The 15,105-nt window shown below is 41.1% G+C and overlaps 1 protein-coding gene across 1 annotated transcript in view; it reads right to left on the reverse strand.

Annotated features, from left to right (window-relative positions):
* The window catches only part of MAP1B (microtubule associated protein 1B), a 93,228-nt gene that overhangs the window by 62,519 nt on the left and 15,604 nt on the right, over positions 1-15,105 (reverse strand). The window lies entirely within an intron of this gene.

A 15,105-nucleotide genomic window follows, 5' to 3' on the forward strand; every position in this document is an offset into this window, starting at 1 on the left:
TCTGTTGCCTGTAAGTTTCCCCAAGGAAATTGATCTGTGAAATACAATCCTCTCCCAAGATTCTACAGAAACAGCCTGTCAAGATGACCAACTACTTAAATGAGAGGACCAAGAAGTCATTGATTTTACTCCTATGCATGGAGGTCAACAGCCAAGCTACAGGATCTATCACCAAATGGTCTGACACCTCTACGAAGATAAATGGAAAAGCTTCTTTGTAAAAAGACATCCTAATGAATGAACTGAACTGACTCTGTGGAACTGTGAACTATCATTCAACCTGAGAATGCTGATGTAAACAAAAATGCCAGTCAGTCTAAGAACCTCACTGATTTGGTGCGTCACAGACACAGCCTGCAGTAACAGCCCAAGTACTCAGTGCTTTGGGTGGGAGAAGATGCAGAAATCTGAATCTCTCTACAATGTGTAATGACTGAATGTAAAATACGCAAAACCAAATTCATATATTTCTAAGAAAATAAATGTTTATTGCTTTTGCAAGAAACAAAAAAATTTATGTATTATTCACTCATCTTAGCAAACTATGGACAAGATTTTTCTTGTAGACTGACTTGGACTCAGTAGACAAAATCTGTAAGTTTGTAGTTTATAATCAGGTGAGAATGCAAAACAACTCAAGAACATCCTCTAATTGGAAGGGAAGGGAGTGTCTGGCCAACAATTAAGTACAGAGAACAAAACATTAGAGCAGGTCTGATTTGGGGTAACTGAGAATGTTTCCTTCCTCCTACCACCTCAGCTATGAGGTCTGGGGAGGTGGGGGCAGTGGGGTGTATAACAGCTATTTATCCTAGAGAACCAAACCCACAGATGAGTCTAAGGACAGCACCATGCTGAGAGCTTGGAGAGGACAGACACCATAACACATTGGGAAGATGATCCAACTGCCCCCCCAGCCACCCAGGAAAAGAGCATCTTGCCACCTAGAGAGAGGAATTTCAGCTTCCAAGAGCAACTGCCAATTTCCTACTTGTAATACGTCTCCTATGAATTCCATTTACATTCAGGTAACTTGTGGTAAGAGCACTGTCGTGCATTTCAGATAATCCAAGAGTACTGGAGGTGGGGGGTGGAGGTAACAATGGCAAAGTTCCATAAGTTCAGGAGAGGAACTCGGGAAATCGAGAGCACTGGTACCCAGGTACGTCTAGTGCAGTAACTGGTACTTTACATTGCAGGCAAAGTCGGTGTCCTCTCCCTTCCTCTCATTCCACACAAGGGCGACAGGACAGGTGACTTGATATTTTTCTAGAACACTCACACAGAGCTTGGCACATCTAGATTCCCTTCCAATCAAGACAGTTGAACACACTGACCTTGAAGACTTTTGGTCCAACCCAGCGGTACTACTACTACATACATCTCAAAGTCAAGTGTGGTTCAGGATCTTGCTTCTAAAGTATCATTCTAACAAGCAACAATCAGCTAGGTAATTGAACCTGAAAAGTCCGATGAAAAAAGAGAATTAGCTTACCAGTGGCCTTTCAAAGCAAGATAAAAATGAAAATGGGAAGGCCCCAGGGCAACGTGGATGGAAAACTATCACTCGGCCAGCAGGCCTGATTTGGACTGGATTCAGCCTCCTTCACAGGAGGACTCTGTTCCAAAGAAAATGGATGCTAAGAAAATTCTGGTGTCCAAATATAGAAAACTGAGAAACACTCTAAGGGTTTGAAAAACTCCCAAGAAAAATCTGTGGGAACTTTTCAAAATTCTTCCAATGCTTTGGCAAAATTCAAAGACTGAAATTCCAGCGCCTATCTAATCCAGGGACCCTCGACCTCCTCAGTCTCACAGCTCCTGGGCCGCGCTCCAGGGAGGGACTCTCGACTGAGGAGAATCTAAGTCTGGGTCTGAGGCACTGAGAGAATGGGTGAGAGAGGAAAAGAGGAGGCTGCCTCCTCTAGTCACTGGTGAATAAGGTCACCTCAGAACTATCGTCTGAAAGGAAATCATTCTTGGAGATGAAAAACAGCCCAAAGGTACCGGGCACAACTCTAAAAGGTGTAGGTACTACTGCTACGTAACCCCACTGTACAGATGAGCAAACTGAGGCCCAGAGCCACTCAGTCACCCAAGGTCACACAGCTAAGTAAAATCCAGAGCTGGCACTTGAACCCAGTTTTCCTGATGCAGATTATCGGTAGTTTGCTCCAAAAGAAGAAAGGACTCTCATTCTCAAGTCTGATCATGATTTTCTTCCTACGATTATTTTTGTTGGAGGCATTGGAAATGACTGATGTAAATTATGTTCTTCCATGGTCTCAGCTCTGGGACCAAAGCATCCTTCACAACAGGTCTCTCCCTGACTGATTTATTTATTTTTTCCACATGGGCCGAGAACTAAGCTTTCCCCTAAGATGTAAGGAACGAGACTTTAAGACATCCTTGATCAATGCCATCATGAAAAAGGGGAACATTTCAGACGTGGGTGGGACCGGCCGCCTGCATACCCTTTCAGCTCCAGCCACAGTCTTTGCTTCCTTTTTTTCCAGGAACATTTTCTACAGCCAGGGCCAGGCCATTGTGAGCTTTGAGAAGAATGATATTCTGCTTTGGTAAGAAAAGCAGCAGATTTCCCAGGCATGCTTTGTGTCCCAGACTCTTTCACTAATTGATAGAGCAGTGCTACTGAGCACACTCCCATTCATGCAGTCAGCCTATGTCCGCTCCTACGGTCTCAAGTTTTTCTTTTTTTTCTCCTTTTAAAAAATTTCTCCTATGAAATAACAGTTCCTGTTAACAAAATGAAGCAAAACCAAATTCTTCTTAATGAAAATGAACATGTCAGTACGATTTCTCTCTTCATGCTAATCCCCTGTTTGACAGGCAATGACATCATCCCACAGAAGCCGGGGACAAATGTACTGTCTGCTGTAATTACAGGCTTAATATGCAGAGTGAGGGAGGCGGCTGTTGAGGTGCAGGCAAGCCCTTCCCACTGGGCCCTCTCTGGGAATACAATGGGGCCCATGAAGTCTTGCTGGGACAACAGTAAAAGCAGCAGAAATCAAAGCACTACCTGGGTTACGGATTCAGGCTTGATTTTCTGATGCAAACTTTTTGTCCCCACATGAACATTTAAAGAAAACTGCATTTTTCTGGTTCAGTCGAGTCATACTGGAGTGTCACAAAAGACAACATGTACGGACATAAAACTCTCACTCACAGACATGCAGAGTCTAAAGGTAAAAAAAGAAAGCTGTAATTCACAAGGTTTTCATGTAGTGACCAAAAAAAAAAAAAAAAACCACCAAGATTTTGGCAGAAGCTAGAAATTGCAGGAAGGGATTGTCTACAAACTGAAGAGAGGGATTTATATAAATTTTTGAAGTGTATAAAGCCCTGATTAAAGAAGGATAAAAATATTTAGCTCTAGGGAACGTCAAGTATACAGAACTGATACTATTATAAAGAAACCATGTTGTTTAGTTGCACAGTCGTGTCCAACTCTGCAACCCCTGCCAGGCTTCTCTGTTCATAAGCCCAAACAAATCATGCTGGAATTATACTGTAGATTTTATAGAGTAGCAAATGTTACAGGCCATTTGAACATTACATAAAAACGAATCAGCTTTTCCTGCTAACATTTTTAGTTCATTTCCTTAAACAGCAGATCAAAAGCATTAATCGTTAACAAAAATTTTACTTCCCCCCAGGCCATAGAAAAAGTTTATTAGGATTTGTGGAAGCATGAAAGGATTGGTTTCATGATAAACAGCATACCATTCTCATTCTAAATAACGTATATATATTTTGTACTCTAAACCAATATTTCACTTTACCAAATATGTTATACTAGTATTTTTTTAAAAGTAATTTTCAGCTAAAAGTGCTTAAAAAAAAAAACAAAGAAAATCTTCCTAGGAGGGACCCAGTCAACTCGCCACGCCTGCCTGGAGGGGGCGGGGGGCAGTGGAGGACAGGAGACCAGCCCCCACCCCCGACCCCATACACAACACACAGCAAGCACAAAGCAAGCTGACCAGAGAATATGTTTTGTACAAATGACATGTACAACTCGGTCTTTAAAATATGATTTTGAAGTATCCAAGATAACAAAATGGTACCACATCCTGTATGCATTATAGATTTTCACAAATGAAGACGGTATCACTAAACTATTAAGTTGGAGTTATGAAGGCTGGTGGGTTAATGTGGTAGCAAAAATGTCTGATATATCCTTATGCAAATTTATGAATTTTGGAAACATTCATGAAAATATATAAAATCAGAAAATTGGCCATGGCGATTTAAAGAGATGGATGGCCATGTGCCGAAAGGCTGGGGGATAGAGGGGTTCAGTGGGAGGAGGGGAACTGCACCAAAGGGAACGGAAATGCACATTTTCCGACACTCTTGAACAATACCCAAAGAATCCACCTGCCAATGCAGGAAACGCAAGAGATGTAGGTTCGGAAGGAATCCCTGGGTTGGGAAGATCCCCTGGAGAAGGAAATGGCAGCCCACTTCAGTATTCTTGTCTAAGAAATCTCATGGACAGAGGAGCCTGGCAGGCTACAGCAGATGGGGTTGCAAAGAGCTGGACATGACTGAGCTACTGAGCAGCACATATTAATATTATCAACAATAGCTAACACTTGTAGAGCACTTAGTATGTTCCATCCACCGTTTCAATGCTTTACATACCCTAATACCACCAAATTTTCATAAATCATCTTTATAGACGAAGAACATAAATCCTCTAAAGGTAGGTTTGCAGATGAGGAAACTGTGGCACAAAGAACTAAAGCAAGAGGTAGAGCTTGATTTGAACTTGGGCACTCCAGCTCCTGAGTTTCTGCTCTTCACCATTTTACTGGACTCGCTCTTTCAATATCTGCCCCTAAGTCTAGGAGGCAAAGCCCAGTAAAAGGAGTCTCAGTCCCTTACTGCACGGTAACCAATACCTGTGTTCCCCCCACTCCCTACACCTCTTCTAGCTCTGCACCTTCAGAATTCCAGAGACTAGGGGAAGAAAACTATCGCCAACCTGCATTACAACCTGAGCTGAAATGCTTCTAAGGAAAAGTACTCACAAGTAGAAGCAAAGAGAGGAAGAACTCAGAGGAGCCCATGCTGTGCACGGTGGATCTCACATCTTACCTGTACAAAGCAGAACCGCAGGTCCCATCTAATTCTCGATCAGAGGCAGAAGCTCTGACAGCAAAGACACATCATCACTTCCTAGGCCTGCATCCCATGTCACACGCTGGACCACAAACACAGAGTGGGAATATGCACTTGAACCCGACTTCCAGGGTCCAGTTATGGAAGGGTGCAACTGCCAGCACCCAAGTGGGCAGTGGGGATCACTGAGGAGTCTCTGCAACCCTCTGTTAGCAAATGCTGTGCCTCGACAGACCTGTCTTTGTGTTATAAGAAGAAGAAAATAAACAGAAAAAAATGGGACCTTTGAGAAGACTACAGCACAAGAAAAAAGGAGCAGTGTCTTGAGGCTTGGTGGAAAACATCTCTAAACATGAATTTCCATAGGGAACCAAATAAAATTTTAGAAAATGACACTCGGCACAAAGATGGCAGACACCATCTCTGTGAGATGACTGAGAACAATAAAAATAAGAGTGGGCTGAGTTATAGGTAGAGACTGAAAAAGCAGCCAGTGGAATTAACAAAAGAATTCTGGGAAAGATAAAATGCAACAGCAGAAATTAAATCGGCAATAAAGGGAAGAACAAATCCTGCAGGAACACTGACCGTGATGTACAAGGCAAATGTGAGGTGTTCTAGAACATGTGGGAAAAGATCAAAGAGAAAATTATGAGACAGAGGATAAGCAGAAGTTATACTATTAATGTTGTAAGAATTATATATATTCTTAAGGCTGAAATCAGAACAGGAACAGAGACAATGACCAGGCGATATGGAAAAGAACTTTGCACCTGAATAAAGACCAAAGTCTGCGGTCTGAAAGGGTTCAAGAGCATGTCAGAAAAAATAAATAACAAAAAATATTTCTGTCTCAACATTTCTTTACAACATATTTTAATTTCAGATAGCATCAGAAGACTAGCCAAGATTTGGGAGTAAACACATGACTAAGAGAGTTAATCTGCATGCAACTGAATTTTTAATACCGTCGCAGAAAATCCTATATAAAAAAGAAAACCTGTTCTATACTAGACTTAATGAAAAAAGTCAGGTTTTATTTTTCCCAATAAGGGACACTGGTTTCAAGTAATACATGGATGATTTGATATGGTCATATCCTCCAGGTTAAAGCAAAATTATTTTTATACATAAAAGTTGAGATTTTAGATACTTCCTATAGTAGGGCCAAGGGATAGTAATTGCCATGCAAGAGAAGTGGACATTGAAACCAGAAGGTAAAGGACAAATGATCAGATATGTGATGCAAGAAAGCTACTTATAATTGATCTAAATAAAAAAAGATAAGAGAAGAAAACATCAGTAAGAGATGCCTGGCCTAACTCAGCCCTGCAAATACTAGGTGAGGATCCCTCAAGGAAGCACAGGGAAGATGCTGGGAAGACGGTAGTGAGTGACCCTCTAAGCACCATGTATATGAAGGATGTTCCAGAGGGACCCAGGAACCATAATTATTTTGTAACACAAATCTTCAAATTCTGATTCAGAAATTTTAGTTGCTTCAGTTTCCTCTCATGGGGATTTTTGCAGCCCAGCAAACCTGTAATTAAGCCCATGCTTTTAAGAGGTCAGTGAATATTCAGATAGTGTCCTCTTATTTTCATTCTTAACTCAAAGTAGTGGAATCCATATAAGAATGTTAATACCCTCATAGAAACGTTTTAAAATCATGTCTATTTAATTGTTCCTATTCTTAACAAATGTGTTATGGTAACCTCACATTGACCTCCGTGAAAGTTAAAAAATATCTGTATACTCTAGAACTTGTAAAACTAGGCTCAATTGCTAATGTTGCATTCAAATGGAAAGATAAATACAGTGTCTAATGTTTAATATAAAATAAAGAGCATTCATCACAAATCTTAGCTCTACAGTTCTCTCACTTTCCCCTTATAGGTCAATTTCCTCTTTTATATACTTGTATAGCACCATCTTCTCTTCCCTGGTACTCAGCACAGATTGTGATACATATTTATACGACTGATTAATACCTGCTTCCCTACCTTGACTGAGAGCTCCATGGGAGACCCTGTAGGAGATGTGGATTTATTTATTTTGCTTACTATTGTTAACCTTAGTATCTGACACAGAACCAGCCCCATCAGACAAGCAACATCTGTTTGTGAAATGAATAGACTGAGGGTCTCCCAGGTGGCTCAGTGGTAAAGAACCTGTCAATGCAGGAGATGTGGGTTTGATCCCAGGGTCAGGAAGATCCCCGGGAGAAGGAAATGGCAACTCACTCCAGTATTCTTGCCTGGAAAATTCCATGGACTGGATGAGCCTGGCAGGCTATAGTCCATGGAGTTAAAAAGAGTAGGACACAACTTAGTGACTAAACAACAACAATATGTTTTCTTGCACTGCTCAGCCAAGCAAGTTACTGTATCCAAAGGACTTTATACTAACACCACATCTTGGCTTTACACATTAGCTATGCATATCAACTTAGCAGGCACACCATTTTTTTAAATATATAAATCACTCCTTTTCACTATGGGTTGGTATTATATTACAAGTACTGAGCATAAAAGTAATCTTAGAGATAATGAAACTGAAGTTCATAAATGCTAAAGAACTTGTCTACAGTAGCACAATCTGTTGCTGCTGCTAAGTCGCTTCAGTCGTGTCTGACTCTGTACGACCCCATAGACGGCAGCCCACCAGGCTCCCCCGTCCCTGGGATTCTCCAGGCAAGAACACTGGAGTGGGTTGCCATTTCCTTCTCCAATGCATGAAAGTGAAGGCGCTCAGTCGTGTCTGACTCTTCGCAACCCCATAGACGGCAGTCCATCAGGCTCCTCTGTCCGTGGGATTTTCCAGGCAAGAGTATTGGAGTGAACTTAGCAGTAAAACTGGGATTGGAACACATTTTCTGTCCCCCACTTCCATCCTCCAAGATTCTGTCTGTTGCTTCTCAAGACACTGTTAACCAGAGCTTCTAGGCTACCAAGTTTCTGAAAGCAACCAATAGCTCATAAATAAACGTTTTGCCATACCTCAATATTTAAAGGAAATCTGTAATAAATTGCAATCACTACAAATTTTCAGATTTCTTATACAGCTCATTCTTCAAATCTAAGAGCTAATTATAGGTTCTCAAACCCATGGCCCCTCTTCATCACTGTCACACTAAGCCAGTACGATGTGCCAGGCACTGTTTCGTGGTTCTTTACTAAGGGACATGAGCGTAAGGCCGCCTTAGTTCTGAGGTTATGACATAATTGCATTCCTTTTCTCTTATCAGTCAATTGTAATTGGGGAAAAGCCATCTCTGAAAAGTTAGAATTCTGAAAGATTAAAAATCTAGCCCTACAATTACTTGGCTCAAGGCCTTTGGTCTCCATTTTTTTCAGTCAAAGTCCATTTTTTTGCTTGGTTGGTTTTCTTTCCATTCTTCTTAAGTTGTAAGTTGAAGCTTGGGTTTTTTTGTTTGTTTTGTTTTTTAACAACTGGTTTCATATTTTTGATGAGTCTGCTTACTAAGCATAGAAAATCCATTTGCTGCCTAAAGGATTCCAACAACAGAAATTTCCATCTGATGACAGAATCATATTTCTAGATGACCCCAGAGTGAGTTAATTTGCCAAATTATTTCATTTATATTTATCTGCTGGAATGTTATTCCAAAGACTCCAAATAGTCTCTTCTACATATAAAATAATTAAAAAAAAAAAGACATGTTATAATAATATGTATAACGAATACACAGTGCTTTTTTCAAGACAATGATCTTGTTAGATGTTTTAAAATAACTCATACCAGCATTACTGGTAGAAAAGAAGACTGTGATTGGAGACTGGAGAGGGGCATATTAGGAAAAAGGGGAAGAAAAAGAAAAGGGAAACTGGGGAAACAGATGATACTAGATTGGGAAAAAAGGCTTGAGTGATACAGATGATAAAATAATAGAAGCTGACAAAACAATAGAAGCTGATAAAATAGAAGTAAAGGAGGTGAACCCCCATGAAATAGTCACTTTTTCACTAAAAGGCATTTATTTGGCTGTTGGCATGTGTCTTTAAATGGAAAAGATGTTTTTCAAATAATACAAAAGCAAATCTGTGTGCATACTTAGTCACCTTAGTCGTGTCCAACTCTTTGTGACCCCGTGGACTACAGCACGCCACGCTCCTCTGTCCATGGGATTTTCCAGTCAAAAATACTGGAGTGATTGCCATGCCCTTCTCTAGGGGATCTTTCCAACCCCAGGACTGAACCCACATCTCTTATGTCTTCTGCATTGGCAGGCGGGTTCTTTACCACTAGTACCGCCTGGGAAGCCGCACACATGTAATTAATTACATGCGTGCATATAAATGTTACACAACCTTAGCTGCGCAAGCTGTCTATTCCCAGGATCTAAAGCTATTTTGGATAACCTTAAAGCACAGGCATTAAGCCTTTAAAAATTACCTCACTTCTCATTTCCTTTACTTGGTCTGGTTTTTGTGTTTATTAGCTCATTAGGAGGAAAATGGTATAATGGAGAAGACAGTTCTGTATTTAAAAAATCATGTTTTTGAATCATGAGACACAGGAAGCAGAAAGGAAAAATGGTTAGGACTTAGGAGTGGAGTGGTTGTATATGTAACAGGGCAATGTAAATGCAGTGGGCTAGCGTGTATTTTGCAAAATCACATTTTTTTTAAGCTACCTAAAGTTTGCCATCCTCTCTCCACCTCCCCTTCTTTCTTGACAGCAATTCGGAGTTCCACTTCAATATTTAGAATCAACGACTCTTTTCAAGAATCAGTATAACTTCCAGGGAAATCGCTGTTTTATATTAGTATTGAGGTGTCCATTTGGACAACTCAACGTAAAAGGTTTGCTCACTAATGTTTCAGTAACAAGAACTTGCTTCTAATCAGCACACCCCTATGCAGACAGTGCAGTGACCACTAGTGTTTCCCTCCCAAATCATCTAAGGAAAGCTCACCCAGAGTGTGTGGAGTTTGGTTTCCAAGTAGGAGGCAAAGTGTGTTCTCTTGTGTAAGTGCAACTCTCGTGGCCTTTGCTTCAGTAAAATACTAATATATGCCCCCAAAGTACAACAGTTATTTAAAACTCCCTTTGAAAATATCACCATAATCAGAAAGAAAAGGGAACAACAGATTTCTAAGTGCATGTTTTTAATGAATAGTTTAAAAATATCCTGAGCTAAGGAAACAAATTTGGTTTAGGAATTCTAAGTCAATTCTAGATACATTTTAGGGTATATATTAAAGAAAGGACTGTATAATTAGATTCTAAAATTTGCAACAAAAAAAGTAAAATCTTTTCTTATTATTGGAATATAAGGAATTATTGGCAAGTCTCTCTTACCTAGAATATTTGATTAACCACACCACCATTCTTCTCATCCATAGAGATATTATCAATAATGTTTTTGGTACAAAGACAATTTCATTTGGGTTTAGAACACTCTATAAGGTTTGTTGTAAAAATAATAATTACATGTAGGTCATAGGGAATGAATTAAACATTTTTTGCAAACATGATCGAATTAGGGAGAGGTTAAAACTGAAATTGTTACCTCAAAGGTATTAGATACCAAGAGTCAACCACATGACACATTACCATAAAAATCACTTCTCCTTCAGGATAATCATGGCTTTCTGATCATGATTACCTGTATGCAAGCTGTACACTGTCAGTAATGATTTGAGCATTGCTTCCCAAGGGTGTTCGTATCTGCATGCACTGACTTGTGAAATTGTATTGTGCTAATTGATGGTTCACAGGACAAGATATGCATAGCTGATCATGCATATTAAAATGCAGGCCATCCTCAATTATCCAGAACAAACAAGGTCCCTGGCGCTTTTAACACACACAACCTAGAGATGATCTCCAGAACTCAGGAGGTTTAGTCTTCAGCCTCCTCCCAAAGATGTGCGAATAAGAAAATAATCTGAAGCTCAATACAGCACCAAACATCAATGTGGAAATTCTAATTTTAATGGGAAAAAATGCAGCTATTTCCCATTTGGCATTACGTAGACAACACACTCAAGAATTTGACTTTTGAAATACTTTCCATGCAGGTGTTTGGCACTGTGCAAACACAATTAAGTTCCGTCTTGTTGGGTCTGTCCGGCAAGGTACAGACAGATGGGAAAAACCAAGGGCCAAGAATTCACAAACTGGGAAATTAGTTGAAGTGTCATAAAGCTGTGTATCTTCACCTAAAAATGAATAAACCTAGCAGATGCAACAGGCAGATTTTCTAAACTAAATTCTTTCACTGACATTTTAAAACCTGGATTAAAAACCATTTTAAGCTAAACAGCAAATAGGACAAGTTCCCTTCTACATTTCAGAGTAGAGACAATTTAGTAAAAGTTCATGAGTCACAGAATATGAAATCTGGAAGGGACTCAGAGATCACTTAGTCCATCCTTTCCCAAATTGTGTTCTACAGAAATCAAGATCCCTGGGAAACACTCACAGCAGAAGTGACAGGTCAAACAAGAAAGGACATTTACGGTTATACAAAACTGAACAAGTTTATTGACATGCAGCTACATACTTTATGGCTCCTCAAAAAATAAGATCTGCTATAAATTCTCAGGCTTACTTCACCTTGAAATTCTTTCCTGCTGGCTCTCTATTAGAGTTTTACAGAACTAACGGCAGACAGAACAAAGCTTCAGATTCCCTAATCTAGTCTTTGTTGTTTCATCGCCAAGCCGTGTCAGACTCTCTTGTGACCCATGGACTGTAGCCCACCAGGCTGCTCTGTCCATGGGATTCTCCAGGCAAGAATACTGGAATGGGTTGCCATGTCCTTCTCCAGGGGATCTTCCAACCCAGGGACTGAACCAGTGCCTCTTGCTTGGCAGGCAGATTCTTTACCACTGAACCACCTGGAAAGCCCCAGTCTAGTCTGGCCCCTTAGCTTTTCGAGAAAGGGAAAGGCTGCACGGCAACTTTTCAGAGAGCTACTTGGGCAACGGTAACTTCAGGTGTGGCCCAGAACCGCTGACTCGGTCAAGGTGGGAGGTCAGGGGTTGGTCCTGGGAAGCGGCTCACAACAGACATCCCCTCCCTGCTCTCTCCCTGCTCTCTCCCTGCTCTCTCAGAACTGTCCATTCTGGCCTGGGGCAGTGAACCAATCACTTCAGATTTATTTCCATAAAACCTTTCACTTTCACAATCTCTCCCAAGTGGCTTGAGTCTGCCAATGGATAATTTTCCAGCTCTCAAAGATGAAGACAATCTTGAAACCAAGCCTTTACATTCTGTTCAGCAGTTCTGTTCTCACAGGATCTTTTTGAGGGGAAGGAGAAGAATCCTAAAACTTTCAATCTTTTCATAATTAAAGGCCTTAAAACGTAGCTCCCAAATAGGGTATAATTAATTCAGTATGAATCCAAAACTCCTTGATCACAGAGGGAATCCACTGCATTAGATCTGTTGTACTTATGCCTCAATTTGTATAGGTAATATGATTTTAGTGCATATTTTTATGCATGTATATTTTTTAAAATAGCTTGAACAAAAAAAATTTACAGAAGGGGTCTCACTTGCAAAAGTCTCATTTGCATATTATTATACCCTAGCTTGTTCTGTTTATCTTATTTTCATGCTCAGTTGTACACAAGTCCCAGGGACAGTCTTACACTTCTTATGGCCTGCAGAACTACGAACTGGAACTGCATCTTGCTGCAGGAAATACCACGTAAATATTTAATGACAGATTGGCTGATATTAGGGCACCTTCCCAAAAGACATACCATATAATGTGAAAAGATTATCTCTTTTCCAATCAATTAGAATACATAAGGTATGCGTGCATGCTTCAGGATGCAACTTTACAGTATGCTAAGTTGCTTCAGTCCTGTCCAACTCTTTGAGACCCTAGAGACTATAGCCCGCCAGGCTCCTCTGTCCACGGGATTCTCCAGGCAACAATACTGGAGTGGGTTGCCATGCCCTCCTCCAGGGGATCTTCCCAACCCAGGGACTGAACCTGCCTCTCTTGCGTCTCCTGCATTGGCAAGTGGATTCTTTATCACTAGTGCCACCTGGGAAGCCCTACGAGAAGGTATCCCTCTCTCCATCTCTCTCCTCCTCTCATGCATTCACACAAACATTAAAAGGGAGGAGTTCCATCAGTCAGTTTTCACGCCTATTTTGCTGGTCTTTTACACAGGTCTTAACCTCCAGGTAAGAATTTAGAAAGCAGAAAACAACTGCTCCAAGACTGAGGAGCTCTGTACCAAGAGAGTGTCATCAGCCTGAGATGCAGAATTTATTAAATATCTCATCTTCAGTTTTATTGCTATCTAGTACTTCTCCAAATGTGACATTTCCATTGACTGACACTTCAGCAACCAAAAAGCATCATCTATATGGAGGAGCATCCTAGGGGCAAACCAAGATGCAATGCCCCCTGAGGGGAGCAGTTGTCCCTTCCCCAAACTGTTCATGGGAGACGCAAATAGGAAATCTAAGAATTTGATCCAAAATGCTCCACTGTGCCTCACTTACTCAGACTCCAATGAGAAGCAGTTTGATTAAGAAAGAAAGGGCCAGCAAAGGGCAGGTTTAGAGGGCTTTCCAAATGCAGGCAGCCCTCGGGATGTTCATATTTTAACTCAACCCCTCCGGCTGCACAAAGTAATTTTTTTTCAGAGGCAATTCAGTTGGTGTCTTTAAAATGACGTAAGCTTTAACTGGGGAAACTGCTGTAACCTCCCACAAAATGCCACCTTCCCTGGGCCTTAGTGTTCATTATTAATTAGATAATTTTATTTTTAAATCATAGGTAGGGTTGCATTTTCGGTCAGCAGTCCCCTTACCAGTCCTGACTGGAGGCGAGTCTTTGACACTGGTTGAAACAGCTTATTAAAACCTTATTTTCGTCTCGTGTTGATGTTCATCTCTCCCATCCCCGTGGTCCGTTTTTAAGGGCTCCTCCCCAGGGACACTTACTTGCTCACATTTCTCGAGGACCAAGGAAATCTGACTTCACATGCAATAGAAATCACCCAGAGACCGCAGCCGAGAAAACCAAAGGCCTCAGCCCTGGGCACGACGTCTGGATGCTTGCTGTTGCCCGGGTAACATTTAATTAGGCTCGGGCTGCGGCTGGGGTGGGGGTGCTGGTACCTGGGTAGCCTTTGTCACTGTGACTAAACCATGGTTGAACAATCAAAATGCAATGCCTACTATGCTCTCCATTTCTCACCCTCTCTCTTCTTTAGGAACTGGACTAAATCTGCCCTCACACCCCTCCGTGTGTGTGTCTCTCTCTCACACACACACACGTGTTAAATGAAGGAAGCACTGTTTGTGTTCTTTTTAAGCTGTGAATGACTTATTTTCCTAACTAAATTATGACCAGTGGGGATACCTAATTCTTCCGTGGATCCCGTTACAATTCCTGGCTTCTTAATAAACACTCAAAAATATGACTTGACTTCTTAAAAAAAAAAAGATGTTCTTCTTAAAAAAAGCTTAAAAAGCTTATGCTTTATTCCTCATCTTCCACCATTCTTTCTAGCCTGTTTTCATAAATGCTGAACAAAATACCCTACGGAGAACACACAAAAGCAAGCAGTAAAAAAGTGAAGGGGCTTGAGCTGCCGGCTGTGGGGGCTAGCTTTAAAAAACAAACGAACACCCATCCACCCCAACAACAAACCTAGCAAAACACCAGGGCTCTCTGGTCTCTGGGAATGAAGACAAAAGCACTGACTTTCAGCGTTAAGATGCCGTCCTCGGTGGGCGACGGGAGCAGCTGTTCTCGGATGCACTTAGTCAGATTTAATGGCGGGGTTATTGACGATCCCCCAAATGGTTACTGGGCCCAGGCAGCCAATTTTCTGCTCCCCTCCTGCCTGTGTTTGCCTGTGTTGAGTGGCTCCACATTGCTCATGAGGAACCGCTCGAGAGCCATTACAGCCAGCAGAGTAAAGCATCCTTTTGACTTAAAAAAAAAGTGAG

The sequence above is a fragment of the Bos indicus x Bos taurus genome, chromosome 20, assembly GCF_003369695.1.
Source record: "Bos indicus x Bos taurus breed Angus x Brahman F1 hybrid chromosome 20, Bos_hybrid_MaternalHap_v2.0, whole genome shotgun sequence".
Classification (NCBI taxonomy): domain Eukaryota; kingdom Metazoa; phylum Chordata; class Mammalia; order Artiodactyla; family Bovidae; genus Bos; species Bos indicus x Bos taurus.